The sequence below is a fragment of the Pseudorasbora parva genome, chromosome 8 (assembly GCF_024679245.1).
Source record: "Pseudorasbora parva isolate DD20220531a chromosome 8, ASM2467924v1, whole genome shotgun sequence".
In the NCBI taxonomy this organism is placed as follows: Eukaryota; Metazoa; Chordata; class Actinopteri; order Cypriniformes; family Gobionidae; genus Pseudorasbora; species Pseudorasbora parva.
In genome coordinates, this window is record NC_090179.1 from 7,999,375 (window position 1) to 8,013,892 (window position 14,518).

Consider the following 14,518-nt stretch of genomic DNA (forward strand, 5'->3'; position numbering starts at 1 on the left):
CCCTTGACAAAGACATCAAAGGATGTTTCGTCTTTCTGCCCACTTTTTTTCTCACGAAAACGTAGAGGCCACGCCTTCTTCAGTGCTTGTACACTGGTACCATCGATAAGTCTGACAACACCCTTCTTTCAGCAGATGCTCTATGATATCATGGTGGAATTAGGCCATATGTGAACAATGAAGCTTTAACATACCCTTTCCCTAAAATGATTGAGCTGTTGCATATATCAGTGTGTGCAATAAGGTATACAGTGTCGAGATAGTTTGCTGGGCCTTACCACCTTGGTGAGAGCTTGCTGGGACTTGAGGTGTACATATGCCTTGAGCGGCCAGCAAAGTTGTGCTTGCTAAGGCAGCACATATACTAAAATTGGATCGATACAGAGAAGATTAGCATGGCCCCTGTGAAAGGATGACACGCAAATCCGTGAAGCGCTCCATATTTATGCAGCTGTGATCAAGGCCTGCTTCACAGGTCTAAAAGCAAACTTGTGCTTGCTAAGGCAGCACATATACTAAAATTGGATCGATACAGAGAAGATTAGCATGGCCCCTGCGAAAGGATGACACGCAAATCCGTGAAGCGCTCCATATTTATGCAGCTGTGATCAAGGCCTGCTTCACAGGTCTAAAAGCATCCCCTCCTGCCACTCTTTATTTTCGTTTGTGTTCTCTTCCAAATCAGGAAAATTCTGTCAAGTTCTTCACTGCCTCAAGATCTCCATAGGATCAACTCCTCCTGCTGCATATCGTGTCCAGTTACATCGAGTTTATACTCCCTTGACAAAGACATCAAATGATGTTTCGTCTTTCTGCCCACTTTTTTTCTCACGAAAACGTAGAGGCCACGCCTTCTTCAGTGCTTGTACACTGGTACCATCGATAAGTCTGACAACACCCTTCTTTCAGCAGATGCTCTATGATATCATGGTGGAATTAGGCCATATGTGAACAATGAAGCTTTAACATACCCTTTCCCTAAAATGATTGAGCTGTTGCATATATCAGTGTGTGCAATAAGGTATACAGTGGCGAGATAGTTTGCTGGGCCTTACCACCTTGGTGAGAGCTTGCTGGGACCTGAGGTGTACATATGCCTTGAGCGGCCAGCAAAGTTGTGCTTGCTAAGGCAGCACATATACTAAAATTGGATCGATACAGAGAAGATTAGCATGGCCCCTGCGAAAGGATGACACGCAAATCTGTGAAGCGCTCCATATTTATGCAGCTGTAATCAAGGCCTGCTTCACAGGTCTAAAAGCATCCCCTCCTGCCACTCTTTATTTTCGTTTGTGTTCTCTTCCAAATCAGGAAAATTCTGTCAAGTTCTTCACTGCCTCAAGATCTCCATAGGATCAACTCCTCCTGCTGCATATCGTGTCCAGTTACATCGAGTTTATACTCCCTTGACAAAGACATCAAAGGATGTTTCGTCTTTCTGCCCACTTTTTTTCTCACGAAAACGTAGAGGCCACGCCTTCTTCAGTGCTTGTACACTGGTACCATCGATAAGTCTGACAACACCCTTCTTTCAGCAGATGCTCTATGATATCATGGTGGAATTAGGCCATATGTGAACAATGAAGCTTTAACATACCCTTTCCCTAAAATGATTGAGCTGTTGCATATATCAGTGTGTGCAATAAGGTATACAGTGTCGAGATAGTTTGCTGGGCCTTACCACCTTGGTGAGAGCTTGCTGGGACTTGAGGTGTACATATGCCTTGAGCGGCCAGCAAAGTTGTGCTTGCTAAGACAGCACATATACTAAAATTGGATCGATACAGAGAAGATTAGCATGGCCCCTGTGAAAGGATGACACGCAAATCCGTGAAGCGCTCCATATTTATGCAGCTGTGATCAAGGCCTGCTTCACAGGTCTAAAAGCATCCCCTCCTGCCACTCTTTATTTTCGTTTGTGTTCTCTTCCAAATCAGGAAAATTCTGTCAAGTTCTTTACTGCCTCAAGATCTCCATAGGATCAACTCCTCCTGCTGCATATCGTGTCCAGTTACATCGAGTTTATACTCCCTTGACAAAGACATCAAAGGATGTTTCGTCTTTCTGCCAACTTTTTTTCTCACGAAAACGTAGAGGCCACGCCTTCTTCAGTGCTTGTACACTGGTACCATCGATAAGTCTGACAACACCCTTCTTTCAGCAGATGCTCTATGATATCATGGTGGAATTAGGCCATATGTGAACAATGAAGCTTTAACATACCCTTTCCCTAAAATTATTGAGCTGTTGCATATATCAGTGTGTGCAATAAGGTATACAGTGGCGAGATAGTTTGCTGGGCCTTACCACCTTGGTGAGAGCTTGCTGGGACCTGAGGGCTACATATGCCTTGAGCGGCCAGCAAAGTTGTGCTTGCTAAGGCAGCACATATACTAAAATTGGATCGATACAGAGAAGATTAGCATGGCCCCTGCGAAAGGATGACACGCAAATCCGTGAAGCGCTCCATATTTATGCAGCTGTGATCAAGGCCTGCTTCACAGGTCTAAAAGCATCCCCTCCTGCCACTCTTTATTTTCGTTTGTGTTCTCTTCCAAATCAGGAAAATTCTGTCAAGTTCTTCACTGCCTCAAGATCTCCATAGGATCAACTCCTCCTGCTGCATATCGTGTCCAGTTACATCGAGTTTATACTCCCTTGACAAAGACATCAAATGATGTTTCGTCTTTCTGCCCACTTTTTTTCTCACGAAAACGTAGAGGCCACGCCTTCTTCAGTGCTTGTACACTGGTACCATCGATAAGTCTGACAACACCCTTCTTTCAGCAGATGCTCTATGATATCATGGTGGAATTAGGCCATATGTGAACAATGAAGCTTTAACATACCCTTTCCCTAAAATGATTGAGCTGTTGCATATATCAGTGTGTGCAATAAGGTATACAGTGGCGAGATAGTTTGCTGGGCCTTACCACCTTGGTGAGAGCTTGCTGGGACCTGAGGTGTACATATGCCTTGAGCGGCCAGCAAAGTTGTGCTTGCTAAGGCAGCACATATACTAAAATTGGATCGATACAGAGAAGATTAGCATGGCCCCTGCGAAAGGATGACACGCAAATCTGTGAAGCGCTCCATATTTATGCAGCTGTGATCAAGGCCTGCTTCACAGGTCTAAAAGCATCCCCTCCTGCCACTCTTTATTTTCGTTTGTGTTCTCTTCCAAATCAGGAAAATTCTGTCAAGTTCTTCACTGCCTCAAGATCTCCATAGGATCAACTCCTCCTGCTGCATATCGTGTCCAGTTACATCGAGTTTATACTCCCTTGACAAAGACATCAAAGGATGTTTCGTCTTTCTGCCCACTTTTTTTCTCACGAAAACGTAGAGGCCACGCCTTCTTCAGTGCTTGTACACTGGTACCATCGATAAGTCTGACAACACCCTTCTTTCAGCAGATGCTCTATGATATCATGGTGGAATTAGGCCATATGTGAACAATGAAGCTTTAACATACCCTTTCCCTAAAATGATTGAGCTGTTGCATATATCAGTGTGTGCAATAAGGTATACAGTGTCGAGATAGTTTGCTGGGCCTTACCACCTTGGTGAGAGCTTATTGGGACCTGAGGGGTATATATGCCTTGAGCGGCCAGCAAACTTGTGCTTGCTAAGGCAGCACATATACTAAAATTGGATCGATACAGAGAAGATTAGCATGGCCCCTGCGAAAGGATGACACGCAAATCCGTGAAGCGCTCCATATTTATGCAGCTGTGATCAAGGCCTGCTTCACAGGTCTAAAAGCATCCCCTCCTGCCACTCTTTATTTTCGTTTGTGTTCTCTTCCAAATCAGGAAAATTCTGTCAAGTCCTTCACTGCCTCAAGATCTCCATAGGATCAACTCCTCCTGCTGCATATCGTGTCCAGTTACATCGAGTTTATACTCCCTTGACAAAGACATCAAAGGATGTTTCGTCTTTCTGCCAACTTTTTTTCTCACGAAAACGTAGAGGCCACGCCTTCTTCAGTGCTTGTACACTGGTACCATCGATAAGTCTGACAACACCCTTCTTTCAGCAGATGCTCTATGATATCATGGTGGAATTAGGCCATATGTGAACAATAAAGCTTTAACATACCCTTTCCCTAAAATTATTGAGCTGTTGCATATATCAGTGTGTGCAATAAGGTATACAGTGGCGAGATAGTTTGCTGGGCCTTACCACCTTGGTGAGAGCTTGCTGGGACCTGAGGGCTAAATATGCCTTGAGCCGCCTGCAAAGTTGTGCTTGCTAAGGCAGCACATATACTAAAATTGGATCGATACAGAGAAGATTAGCATGGCCCCTGCGAAAGGATGACACGCAAATCCGTGAAGCGCTCCATGTTTATGCAGCTGTGATCAAGGCCTGCTTCACAGGTCTAAAAGCATCCCCTCCTGCCACTCTTTATTTTTGTTTGTGTTCTCTTCCAAATCAGGAAAATTCTGTCAAGTTCTTCACTGCCTCAAGATCTCCATAGGATCAACTCCTCCTGCTGCATATCGTGTCCAGTTACATCGAGTTTATACTCCCTTGACAAAGACATCAAAGGATGTTTCTGCCCACTTTTTTTCTCACGAAAACGTAGAGGCCACGCCTTCTTCAGTGCTTGTACACTGGTACCATCGATAAGTCTGACAACACCCTTCTTTCAGCAGATGCTCTATGATATCATGGTGGAATTAGGCCATATGTGAACAATGAATTTTAACATACCCTTTCCCTAAAATGATTGAGCTGTTGCATATATCAGTGTGTGCAATAAGGTATACAGTGTCGAGATAGTTTGCTGGGCCTTACCACCTTGGTGAGAGCTTGCTGGGACCTGAGGTGTACATATGCCTTGAGCGGCCAACAAAGTTGTGCTTGCTAAGGCAGCACATATACTAAAATTGGATCGATACAGAGAAGATTAGCATGGCCCCTGCGAAAGGATGACACGCAAATCCGTGAAGCGCTCCATGTTTATGCAGCTGTGATCAAGGCCTGCTTCACAGGTCTAAAAGCATCCCCTCCTGCCACTCTTTATTTTCGTTTGTGTTCTCTTCCAAATCAGGAAAATTCTGTCAAGTCCTTCACTGCCTCAAGATCTCCATAGGATCAACTCCTCCTGCTGCATATCGTGTCCAGTTACATCGAGTTTATACTCCCTTGACAAAGACATCAAAGGATGTTTCGTCTTTCTGCCCACTTTTTTTCTCACGAAAACGTAGAGGCCACGCCTTCTTCAGTGCTTGTACACTGGTACCATCGATAAGTCTGACAACACCCTTCTTTCAGCAGATGCTCTATGATATCATGGTGGAATTAGGCCATATGTGAACAATGAAGCTTTAACATACCCTTTCCCTAAAATGATTGAGCTGTTGCATATATCAGTGTGTGCAATAAGGTATACAGTGGCGAGATAGTTTGCTGGGCCTTACCACCTTGGTGAGAGCTTGCTGGGACCTGAGGGCTACATATGCCTTGAGCGGCCAGCAAACTTGTGCTTGCTAAGGCAGCACATATACTAAAATTGGATCGATACAGAGAAGATTAGCATGGCCCCTGCGAAAGGATGACACGCAAATCCGTGAAGCGCTCCATATTTATGCAGCTGTGATCAAGGCCTGCTTCACAGGTCTAAAAGCATCCCCTCCTGCCACTCTTTATTTTCGTTTGTGTTCTCTTCCAAATCAGGAAAATTCTGTCAAGTCCTTCACTGCCTCAAGATCTCCATAGGATCAACTCCTCCTGCTGCATATCGTGTCCAGTTACATCGAGTTTATACTCCCTTGACAAAGACATCAAAGGATGTTTCGTCTTTCTGCCAACTTTTTTTCTCACGAAAACGTAGAGGCCACGCCTTCTTCAGTGCTTGTACACTGGTACCATCGATAAGTCTGACAACACCCTTCTTTCAGCAGATGCTCTATGATATCATGGTGGAATTAGGCCATATGTGAACAATGAAGCTTTAACATACCCTTTCCCTAAAATGATTGAGCTGTTGCATATATCAGTGTGTGCAATAAGGTATACAGTGTCGAGATAGTTTGCTGGGCCTTACCACCTTGGTGAGAGCTTGCTGGGACCTGAGGTGTACATATGCCTTGAGCGGCCAGCAAAGTTGTGCTTGCTAAGGCAGCACATATACTAAAATTGGATCGATACAGAGAAGATTAGCATGGCCCCTGCGAAAGGATGACACGCAAATCCGTGAAGCGCTCCATATTTATGCAGCTGTGATCAAGGCCTGCTTCACAGGTCTAAAAGCATCCCCTCCTGCCACTCTTTATTTTCGTTTGTGTTCTCTTCCAAATCAGGAAAATTCTGTCAAGTCCTTCACTGCCTCAAGATCTCCATAGGATCAACTCCTCCTGCTGCATATCGTGTCCAGTTACATCGAGTTTATACTCCCTTGACAAAGACATCAAAGGATGTTTCGTCTTTCTGCCAACTTTTTTTCTCACGAAAACGTAGAGGCCACGCCTTCTTCAGTGCTTGTACACTGGTACCATCGATAAGTCTGACAACACCCTTCTTTCAGCAGATGCTCTATGATATCATGTTGGAATTAGGCCATATGTGAACAATGAAGCTTTAACATACCCTTTCCCTAAAATTATTGAGCTGTTGCATATATCAGTGTGTGCAATAAGGTATATAGTGGCGAGATAGTTTGCTGGGCCTTACCACCTTGGTGAGAGCTTATTGGGACCTGAGGGGTATATATGCCTTGAGCGGCCAGCAAACTTGTGCTTGCTAAGGCAGCACATATACTAAAATTGGATCGATACAGAGAAGATTAGCATGGCCCCTGCGAAAGGATGACACGCAAATCCGTGAAGCGCTCCATATTTATGCAGCTGTGATCAAGGCCTGCTTCACAGGTCTAAAAGCATCCCCTCCTGCCACTCTTTATTTTCGTTTGTGTTCTCTTCCAAATCAGGAAAATTCTGTCAAGTTCTTCACTGCCTCAAGATCTCCATAGGATCAACTCCTCCTGCTGCATATCGTGTCCAGTTACATCGAGTTTATACTCCCTTGACAAAGACATCAAATGATGTTTCGTCTTTCTGCCCACTTTTTTTCTCACGAAAACGTAGAGGCCACGCCTTCTTCAGTGCTTGTACACTGGTACCATCGATAAGTCTGACAACACCCTTCTTTCAGCAGATGCTCTATGATATCATGGTGGAATTAGGCCATATGTGAACAATGAAGCTTTAACATACCCTTTCCCTAAAATGATTGAGCTGTTGCATATATCAGTGTGTGCAATAAGGTATACAGTGGCGAGATAGTTTGCTGGGCCTTACCACCTTGGTGAGAGCTTGCTGGGACCTGAGGTTACATATGCCTTGAGCGGCCAGCAAAGTTGTGCTTGCTAAGGCAGCACATATACTAAAATTGGATCGATACAGAGAAGATTAGCATGGCCCCTGCGAAAGGATGACACGCAAATCTGTGAAGCGCTCCATATTTATGCAGCTGTGATCAAGGCCTGCTTCACAGGTCTAAAAGCATCCCCTCCTGCCACTCTTTATTTTCGTTTGTGTTCTCTTCCAAATCAGGAAAATTCTGTCAAGTTCTTCACTGCCTCAAGATCTCCATAGGATCAACTCCTCCTGCTGCATATCGTGTCCAGTTACATCGAGTTTATACTCCCTTGACAAAGACATCAAAGGATGTTTCGTCTTTCTGCCCACTTTTTTTCTCACGAAAACGTAGAGGCCACGCCTTCTTCAGTGCTTGTACACTGGTACCATCGATAAGTCTGACAACACCCTTCTTTCAGCAGATGCTCTATGATATCATGGTGGAATTAGGCCATATGTGAACAATGAAGCTTTAACATACCCTTTCCCTAAAATGATTGAGCTGTTGCATATATCAGTGTGTGCAATAAGGTATACAGTGTCGAGATAGTTTGCTGGGCCTTACCACCTTGGTGAGAGCTTGCTGGGACTTGAGGTGTACATATGCCTTGAGCGGCCAGCAAAGTTGTGCTTGCTAAGGCAGCACATATACTAAAATTGGATCGATACAGAGAAGATTAGCATGGCCCCTGTGAAAGGATGACACGCAAATCCGTGAAGCGCTCCATATTTATGCAGCTGTGATCAAGGCCTGCTTCACAGGTCTAGAAGCATCCCCTCCTGCCACTCTTTATTTTCGTTTGTGTTCTCTTCCAAATCAGGAAAATTCTGTCAAGTCCTTCACTGCCTCAAGATCTCCATAGGATCAACTCCTCCTGCTGCATATCGTGTCCAGTTACATCGAGTTTATACTCCCTTGACAAAGACATCAAAGGATGTTTCGTCTTTCTGCCAACTTTTTTTCTCACGAAAACGTAGAGGCCACGCCTTCTTCAGTGCTTGTACACTGGTACCATCGATAAGTCTGACAACACCCTTCTTTCAGCAGATGCTCTATGATATCATGTTGGAATTAGGCCATATGTGAACAATGAAGCTTTAACATACCCTTTCCCTAAAATTATTGAGCTGTTGCATATATCAGTGTGTGCAATAAGGTATATAGTGGCGAGATAGTTTGCTGGGCCTTACCACCTTGGTGAGAGCTTATTGGGACCTGAGGGGTATATATGCCTTGAGCGGCCAGCAAACTTGTGCTTGCTAAGGCAGCACATATACTAAAATTGGATCGATACAGAGAAGATTAGCATGGCCCCTGCGAAAGGATGACACGCAAATCCGTGAAGCGCTCCATATTTATGCAGCTGTGATCAAGGCCTGCTTCACAGGTCTAAAAGCATCCCCTCCTGCCACTCTTTATTTTCGTTTGTGTTCTCTTCCAAATCAGGAAAATTCTGTCAAGTTCTTTACTGCCTCAAGATCTCCATAGGATCAACTCCTCCTGCTGCATATCGTGTCCAGTTACATCGAGTTTATACTCCCTTGACAAAGACATCAAAGGATGTTTCGTCTTTCTGCCAACTTTTTTTCTCACGAAAACGTAGAGGCCACGCCTTCTTCAGTGCTTGTACACTGGTACCATCGATAAGTCTGACAACACCCTTCTTTCAGCAGATGCTCTATGATATCATGGTGGAATTAGGCCATATGTGAACAATGAAGCTTTAACATACCCTTTCCCTAAAATTATTGAGCTGTTGCATATATCAGTGTGTGCAATAAGGTATACAGTGGCGAGATAGTTTGCTGGGCCTTACCACCTTGGTGAGAGCTTGCTGGGACCTGAGGGCTACATATGCCTTGAGCGGCCAGCAAAGTTGTGCTTGCTAAGGCAGCACATATACTAAAATTGGATCGATACAGAGAAGATTAGCATGGCCCCTGCGAAAGGATGACACGCAAATCCGTGAAGCGCTCCATATTTATGCAGCTGTGATCAAGGCCTGCTTCACAGGTCTAAAAGCATCCCCTCCTGCCACTCTTTATTTTCGTTTGTGTTCTCTTCCAAATCAGGAAAATTCTGTCAAGTTCTTCACTGCCTCAAGATCTCCATAGGATCAACTCCTCCTGCTGCATATCGTGTCCAGTTACATCGAGTTTATACTCCCTTGACAAAGACATCAAATGATGTTTCGTCTTTCTGCCCACTTTTTTTCTCACGAAAACGTAGAGGCCACGCCTTCTTCAGTGCTTGTACACTGGTACCATCGATAAGTCTGACAACACCCTTCTTTCAGCAGATGCTCTATGATATCATGGTGGAATTAGGCCATATGTGAACAATGAAGCTTTAACATACCCTTTCCCTAAAATGATTGAGCTGTTGCATATATCAGTGTGTGCAATAAGGTATACAGTGGCGAGATAGTTTGCTGGGCCTTACCACCTTGGTGAGAGCTTGCTGGGACCTGAGGTGTACATATGCCTTGAGCGGCCAGCAAAGTTGTGCTTGCTAAGGCAGCACATATACTAAAATTGGATCGATACAGAGAAGATTAGCATGGCCCCTGCGAAAGGATGACACGCAAATCTGTGAAGCGCTCCATGTTTATGCAGCTGTGATCAAGGCCTGCTTCACAGGTCTAAAAGCATCCCCTCCTGCCACTCTTTATTTTCGTTTGTGTTCTCTTCCAAATCAGGAAAATTCTGTCAAGTTCTTCACTGCCTCAAGATCTCCATAGGATCAACTCCTCCTGCTGCATATCGTGTCCAGTTACATCGAGTTTATACTCCCTTGACAAAGACATCAAAGGATGTTTCGTCTTTCTGCCCACTTTTTTTCTCACGAAAACGTAGAGGCCACGCCTTCTTCAGTGCTTGTACACTGGTACCATCGATAAGTCTGACAACACCCTTCTTTCAGCAGATGCTCTATGATATCATGGTGGAATTAGGCCATATGTGAACAATGAAGCTTTAACATACCCTTTCCCTAAAATGATTGAGCTGTTGCATATATCAGTGTGTGCAATAAGGTATACAGTGTCGAGATAGTTTGCTGGGCCTTACCACCTTGGTGAGAGCTTATTGGGACCTGAGGGGTATATATGCCTTGAGCGGCCAGCAAACTTGTGCTTGCTAAGGCAGCACATATACTAAAATTGGATCGATACAGAGAAGATTAGCATGGCCCCTGCGAAAGGATGACACGCAAATCCGTGAAGCGCTCCATATTTATGCAGCTGTGATCAAGGCCTGCTTCACAGGTCTAAAAGCATCCCCTCCTGCCACTCTTTATTTTCGTTTGTGTTCTCTTCCAAATCAGGAAAATTCTGTCAAGTCCTTCACTGCCTCAAGATCTCCATAGGATCAACTCCTCCTGCTGCATATCGTGTCCAGTTACATCGAGTTTATACTCCCTTGACAAAGACATCAAAGGATGTTTCGTCTTTCTGCCAACTTTTTTTCTCACGAAAACGTAGAGGCCACGCCTTCTTCAGTGCTTGTACACTGGTACCATCGATAAGTCTGACAACACCCTTCTTTCAGCAGATGCTCTATGATATCATGTTGGAATTAGGCCATATGTGAACAATGAAGCTTTAACATACCCTTTCCCTAAAATTATTGAGCTGTTGCATATATCAGTGTGTGCAATAAGGTATATAGTGGCGAGATAGTTTGCTGGGCCTTACCACCTTGGTGAGAGCTTATTGGGACCTGAGGGGTATATATGCCTTGAGCGGCCAGCAAACTTGTGCTTGCTAAGGCAGCACATATACTAAAATTGGATCGATACAGAGAAGATTAGCATGGCCCCTGCGAAAGGATGACACGCAAATCCGTGAAGCGCTCCATATTTATGCAGCTGTGATCAAGGCCTGCTTCACAGGTCTAAAAGCATCCCCTCCTGCCACTCTTTATTTTCGTTTGTGTTCTCTTCCAAATCAGGAAAATTCTGTCAAGTTCTTTACTGCCTCAAGATCTCCATAGGATCAACTCCTCCTGCTGCATATCGTGTCCAGTTACATCGAGTTTATACTCCCTTGACAAAGACATCAAAGGATGTTTCGTCTTTCTGCCAACTTTTTTTCTCACGAAAACGTAGAGGCCACGCCTTCTTCAGTGCTTGTACACTGGTACCATCGATAAGTCTGACAACACCCTTCTTTCAGCAGATGCTCTATGATATCATGGTGGAATTAGGCCATATGTGAACAATGAAGCTTTAACATACCCTTTCCCTAAAATTATTGAGCTGTTGCATATATCAGTGTGTGCAATAAGGTATACAGTGGCGAGATAGTTTGCTGGGCCTTACCACCTTGGTGAGAGCTTGCTGGGACCTGAGGGCTACATATGCCTTGAGCGGCCAGCAAAGTTGTGCTTGCTAAGGCAGCACATATACTAAAATTGGATCGATACAGAGAAGATTAGCATGGCCCCTGCGAAAGGATGACACGCAAATCCGTGAAGCGCTCCATATTTATGCAGCTGTGATCAAGGCCTGCTTCACAGGTCTAAAAGCATCCCCTCCTGCCACTCTTTATTTTCGTTTGTGTTCTCTTCCAAATCAGGAAAATTCTGTCAAGTTCTTCACTGCCTCAAGATCTCCATAGGATCAACTCCTCCTGCTGCATATCGTGTCCAGTTACATCGAGTTTATACTCCCTTGACAAAGACATCAAATGATGTTTCGTCTTTCTGCCCACTTTTTTTCTCACGAAAACGTAGAGGCCACGCCTTCTTCAGTGCTTGTACACTGGTACCATCGATAAGTCTGACAACACCCTTCTTTCAGCAGATGCTCTATGATATCATGGTGGAATTAGGCCATATGTGAACAATGAAGCTTTAACATACCCTTTCCCTAAAATGATTGAGCTGTTGCATATATCAGTGTGTGCAATAAGGTATACAGTGGCGAGATAGTTTGCTGGGCCTTACCACCTTGGTGAGAGCTTGCTGGGACCTGAGGTGTACATATGCCTTGAGCGGCCAGCAAAGTTGTGCTTGCTAAGGCAGCACATATACTAAAATTGGATCGATACAGAGAAGATTAGCATGGCCCCTGCGAAAGGATGACACGCAAATCTGTGAAGCGCTCCATGTTTATGCAGCTGTGATCAAGGCCTGCTTCACAGGTCTAAAAGCATCCCCTCCTGCCACTCTTTATTTTCGTTTGTGTTCTCTTCCAAATCAGGAAAATTCTGTCAAGTTCTTCACTGCCTCAAGATCTCCATAGGATCAACTCCTCCTGCTGCATATCGTGTCCAGTTACATCGAGTTTATACTCCCTTGACAAAGACATCAAAGGATGTTTCGTCTTTCTGCCCACTTTTTTTCTCACGAAAACGTAGAGGCCACGCCTTCTTCAGTGCTTGTACACTGGTACCATCGATAAGTCTGACAACACCCTTCTTTCAGCAGATGCTCTATGATATCATGGTGGAATTAGGCCATATGTGAACAATGAAGCTTTAACATACCCTTTCCCTAAAATGATTGAGCTGTTGCATATATCAGTGTGTGCAATAAGGTATACAGTGTCGAGATAGTTTGCTGGGCCTTACCACCTTGGTGAGAGCTTATTGGGACCTGAGGGGTATATATGCCTTGAGCGGCCAGCAAACTTGTGCTTGCTAAGGCAGCACATATACTAAAATTGGATCGATACAGAGAAGATTAGCATGGCCCCTGCGAAAGGATGACACGCAAATCCGTGAAGCGCTCCATATTTATGCAGCTGTGATCAAGGCCTGCTTCACAGGTCTAAAAGCATCCCCTCCTGCCACTCTTTATTTTCGTTTGTGTTCTCTTCCAAATCAGGAAAATTCTGTCAAGTCCTTCACTGCCTCAAGATCTCCATAGGATCAACTCCTCCTGCTGCATATCGTGTCCAGTTACATCGAGTTTATACTCCCTTGACAAAGACATCAAAGGATGTTTCGTCTTTCTGCCAACTTTTTTTCTCACGAAAACGTAGAGGCCACGCCTTCTTCAGTGCTTGTACACTGGTACCATCGATAAGTCTGACAACACCCTTCTTTCAGCAGATGCTCTATGATATCATGGTGGAATTAGGCCATATGTGAACAATAAAGCTTTAACATACCCTTTCCCTAAAATTATTGAGCTGTTGCATATATCAGTGTGTGCAATAAGGTATACAGTGGCGAGATAGTTTGCTGGGCCTTACCACCTTGGTGAGAGCTTGCTGGGACCTGAGGGCTAAATATGCCTTGAGCGGCCTGCAAAGTTGTGCTTGCTAAGGCAGCACATATACTAAAATTGGATCGATACAGAGAACATTAGCATGGCCCCTGCGAAAGGATGACACGCAAATCCGTGAAGCGCTCCATGTTTATGCAGCTGTGATCAAGGCCTGCTTCACAGGTCTAAAAGCATCCCCTCCTGCCACTCTTTATTTTTGTTTGTGTTCTCTTCCAAATCAGGAAAATTCTGTCAAGTTCTTCACTGCCTCAAGATCTCCATAGGATCAACTCCTCCTGCTGCATATCGTGTCCAGTTACATCGAGTTTATACTCCCTTGACAAAGACATCAAAGGATGTTTCTGCCCACTTTTTTTCTCACGAAAACGTAGAGGCCACGCCTTCTTCAGTGCTTGTACACTGGTACCATCGATAAGTCTGACAACACCCTTCTTTCAGCAGATGCTCTATGATATCATGGTGGAATTAGGCCATATGTGAACAATGAATTTTAACATACCCTTTCCCTAAAATGATTGAGCTGTTGCATATATCAGTGTGTGCAATAAGGTATACAGTGTCGAGATAGTTTGCTGGGCCTTACCACCTTGGTGAGAGCTTGCTGGGACCTGAGGTGTACATATGCCTTGAGCGGCCAACAAAGTTGTGCTTGCTAAGGCAGCACATATACTAAAATTGGATCGATACAGAGAAGATTAGCATGGCCCCTGCGAAAGGATGACACGCAAATCCGTGAAGCGCTCCATGTTTATGCAGCTGTGATCAAGGCCTGCTTCACAGGTCTAAAAGCATCCCCTCCTGCCACTCTTTATTTTCGTTTGTGTTCTCTTCCAAATCAGGAAAATTCTGTCAAGTCCTTCACTGCCTCAAGATCTCCATAGGATCAACTCCTCCTGCTGCATATCGTGTCCAGTTAC

The 14,518-nt window shown here is 44.5% G+C and overlaps 24 non-coding genes across 24 annotated transcripts; all 24 read left to right on the plus strand.

Moving 5' to 3' along the window:
- Positions 1 to 340: 340 nt before the first annotated feature.
- Positions 341 to 447, plus strand: LOC137085910 (U6 spliceosomal RNA). Its single transcript, XR_010907461.1, has one exon. It is a non-coding gene; the product is annotated as a U6 spliceosomal RNA (small nuclear RNA).
- A 44-nt stretch (positions 448 to 491) lies between these two features.
- Positions 492 to 598, plus strand: LOC137085750 (U6 spliceosomal RNA). Its single transcript, XR_010907308.1, has one exon. It is a non-coding gene; the product is annotated as a U6 spliceosomal RNA (small nuclear RNA).
- Positions 599 to 1,117: 519 nt separating this feature from the next.
- On the plus strand, positions 1,118 to 1,224 carry LOC137085815 (U6 spliceosomal RNA). Its single transcript, XR_010907371.1, has one exon. It is a non-coding gene; the product is annotated as a U6 spliceosomal RNA (small nuclear RNA).
- A 519-nt stretch (positions 1,225 to 1,743) lies between these two features.
- LOC137085923 (U6 spliceosomal RNA) lies at positions 1,744 to 1,850 on the plus strand. The gene has a single exon (XR_010907473.1). It is a non-coding gene; the product is annotated as a U6 spliceosomal RNA (small nuclear RNA).
- A 519-nt stretch (positions 1,851 to 2,369) lies between these two features.
- Positions 2,370 to 2,476, plus strand: LOC137085751 (U6 spliceosomal RNA). Its single transcript, XR_010907309.1, has one exon. It is a non-coding gene; the product is annotated as a U6 spliceosomal RNA (small nuclear RNA).
- A 519-nt stretch (positions 2,477 to 2,995) lies between these two features.
- On the plus strand, positions 2,996 to 3,102 carry LOC137085816 (U6 spliceosomal RNA). The gene has a single exon (XR_010907372.1). It is a non-coding gene; the product is annotated as a U6 spliceosomal RNA (small nuclear RNA).
- A 519-nt stretch (positions 3,103 to 3,621) lies between these two features.
- On the plus strand, positions 3,622 to 3,728 carry LOC137085752 (U6 spliceosomal RNA). Its single transcript, XR_010907310.1, has one exon. It is a non-coding gene; the product is annotated as a U6 spliceosomal RNA (small nuclear RNA).
- Positions 3,729 to 4,247: 519 nt separating this feature from the next.
- On the plus strand, positions 4,248 to 4,354 carry LOC137085858 (U6 spliceosomal RNA). Its single transcript, XR_010907412.1, has one exon. It is a non-coding gene; the product is annotated as a U6 spliceosomal RNA (small nuclear RNA).
- A 511-nt stretch (positions 4,355 to 4,865) lies between these two features.
- On the plus strand, positions 4,866 to 4,972 carry LOC137085859 (U6 spliceosomal RNA). Its single transcript, XR_010907413.1, has one exon. It is a non-coding gene; the product is annotated as a U6 spliceosomal RNA (small nuclear RNA).
- A 519-nt stretch (positions 4,973 to 5,491) lies between these two features.
- On the plus strand, positions 5,492 to 5,598 carry LOC137085753 (U6 spliceosomal RNA). The gene has a single exon (XR_010907311.1). It is a non-coding gene; the product is annotated as a U6 spliceosomal RNA (small nuclear RNA).
- Positions 5,599 to 6,117: 519 nt separating this feature from the next.
- LOC137085754 (U6 spliceosomal RNA) lies at positions 6,118 to 6,224 on the plus strand. Its single transcript, XR_010907312.1, has one exon. It is a non-coding gene; the product is annotated as a U6 spliceosomal RNA (small nuclear RNA).
- A 519-nt stretch (positions 6,225 to 6,743) lies between these two features.
- Positions 6,744 to 6,850, plus strand: LOC137085755 (U6 spliceosomal RNA). The gene has a single exon (XR_010907313.1). It is a non-coding gene; the product is annotated as a U6 spliceosomal RNA (small nuclear RNA).
- Positions 6,851 to 7,368: 518 nt separating this feature from the next.
- Positions 7,369 to 7,475, plus strand: LOC137085817 (U6 spliceosomal RNA). Its single transcript, XR_010907373.1, has one exon. It is a non-coding gene; the product is annotated as a U6 spliceosomal RNA (small nuclear RNA).
- A 519-nt stretch (positions 7,476 to 7,994) lies between these two features.
- LOC137085911 (U6 spliceosomal RNA) lies at positions 7,995 to 8,101 on the plus strand. Its single transcript, XR_010907462.1, has one exon. It is a non-coding gene; the product is annotated as a U6 spliceosomal RNA (small nuclear RNA).
- A 519-nt stretch (positions 8,102 to 8,620) lies between these two features.
- On the plus strand, positions 8,621 to 8,727 carry LOC137085756 (U6 spliceosomal RNA). The gene has a single exon (XR_010907314.1). It is a non-coding gene; the product is annotated as a U6 spliceosomal RNA (small nuclear RNA).
- Positions 8,728 to 9,246: 519 nt separating this feature from the next.
- LOC137085757 (U6 spliceosomal RNA) lies at positions 9,247 to 9,353 on the plus strand. The gene has a single exon (XR_010907315.1). It is a non-coding gene; the product is annotated as a U6 spliceosomal RNA (small nuclear RNA).
- A 519-nt stretch (positions 9,354 to 9,872) lies between these two features.
- LOC137085865 (U6 spliceosomal RNA) lies at positions 9,873 to 9,979 on the plus strand. The gene has a single exon (XR_010907419.1). It is a non-coding gene; the product is annotated as a U6 spliceosomal RNA (small nuclear RNA).
- Positions 9,980 to 10,498: 519 nt separating this feature from the next.
- LOC137085758 (U6 spliceosomal RNA) lies at positions 10,499 to 10,605 on the plus strand. Its single transcript, XR_010907316.1, has one exon. It is a non-coding gene; the product is annotated as a U6 spliceosomal RNA (small nuclear RNA).
- Positions 10,606 to 11,124: 519 nt separating this feature from the next.
- Positions 11,125 to 11,231, plus strand: LOC137085759 (U6 spliceosomal RNA). Its single transcript, XR_010907317.1, has one exon. It is a non-coding gene; the product is annotated as a U6 spliceosomal RNA (small nuclear RNA).
- Positions 11,232 to 11,750: 519 nt separating this feature from the next.
- LOC137085761 (U6 spliceosomal RNA) lies at positions 11,751 to 11,857 on the plus strand. The gene has a single exon (XR_010907318.1). It is a non-coding gene; the product is annotated as a U6 spliceosomal RNA (small nuclear RNA).
- Positions 11,858 to 12,376: 519 nt separating this feature from the next.
- On the plus strand, positions 12,377 to 12,483 carry LOC137085866 (U6 spliceosomal RNA). Its single transcript, XR_010907420.1, has one exon. It is a non-coding gene; the product is annotated as a U6 spliceosomal RNA (small nuclear RNA).
- A 519-nt stretch (positions 12,484 to 13,002) lies between these two features.
- LOC137085762 (U6 spliceosomal RNA) lies at positions 13,003 to 13,109 on the plus strand. Its single transcript, XR_010907319.1, has one exon. It is a non-coding gene; the product is annotated as a U6 spliceosomal RNA (small nuclear RNA).
- A 519-nt stretch (positions 13,110 to 13,628) lies between these two features.
- LOC137085426 (U6 spliceosomal RNA) lies at positions 13,629 to 13,735 on the plus strand. Its single transcript, XR_010907018.1, has one exon. It is a non-coding gene; the product is annotated as a U6 spliceosomal RNA (small nuclear RNA).
- Positions 13,736 to 14,246: 511 nt separating this feature from the next.
- LOC137085860 (U6 spliceosomal RNA) lies at positions 14,247 to 14,353 on the plus strand. The gene has a single exon (XR_010907414.1). It is a non-coding gene; the product is annotated as a U6 spliceosomal RNA (small nuclear RNA).
- The last annotated feature ends 165 nt before the right edge of the window (positions 14,354 to 14,518 follow it).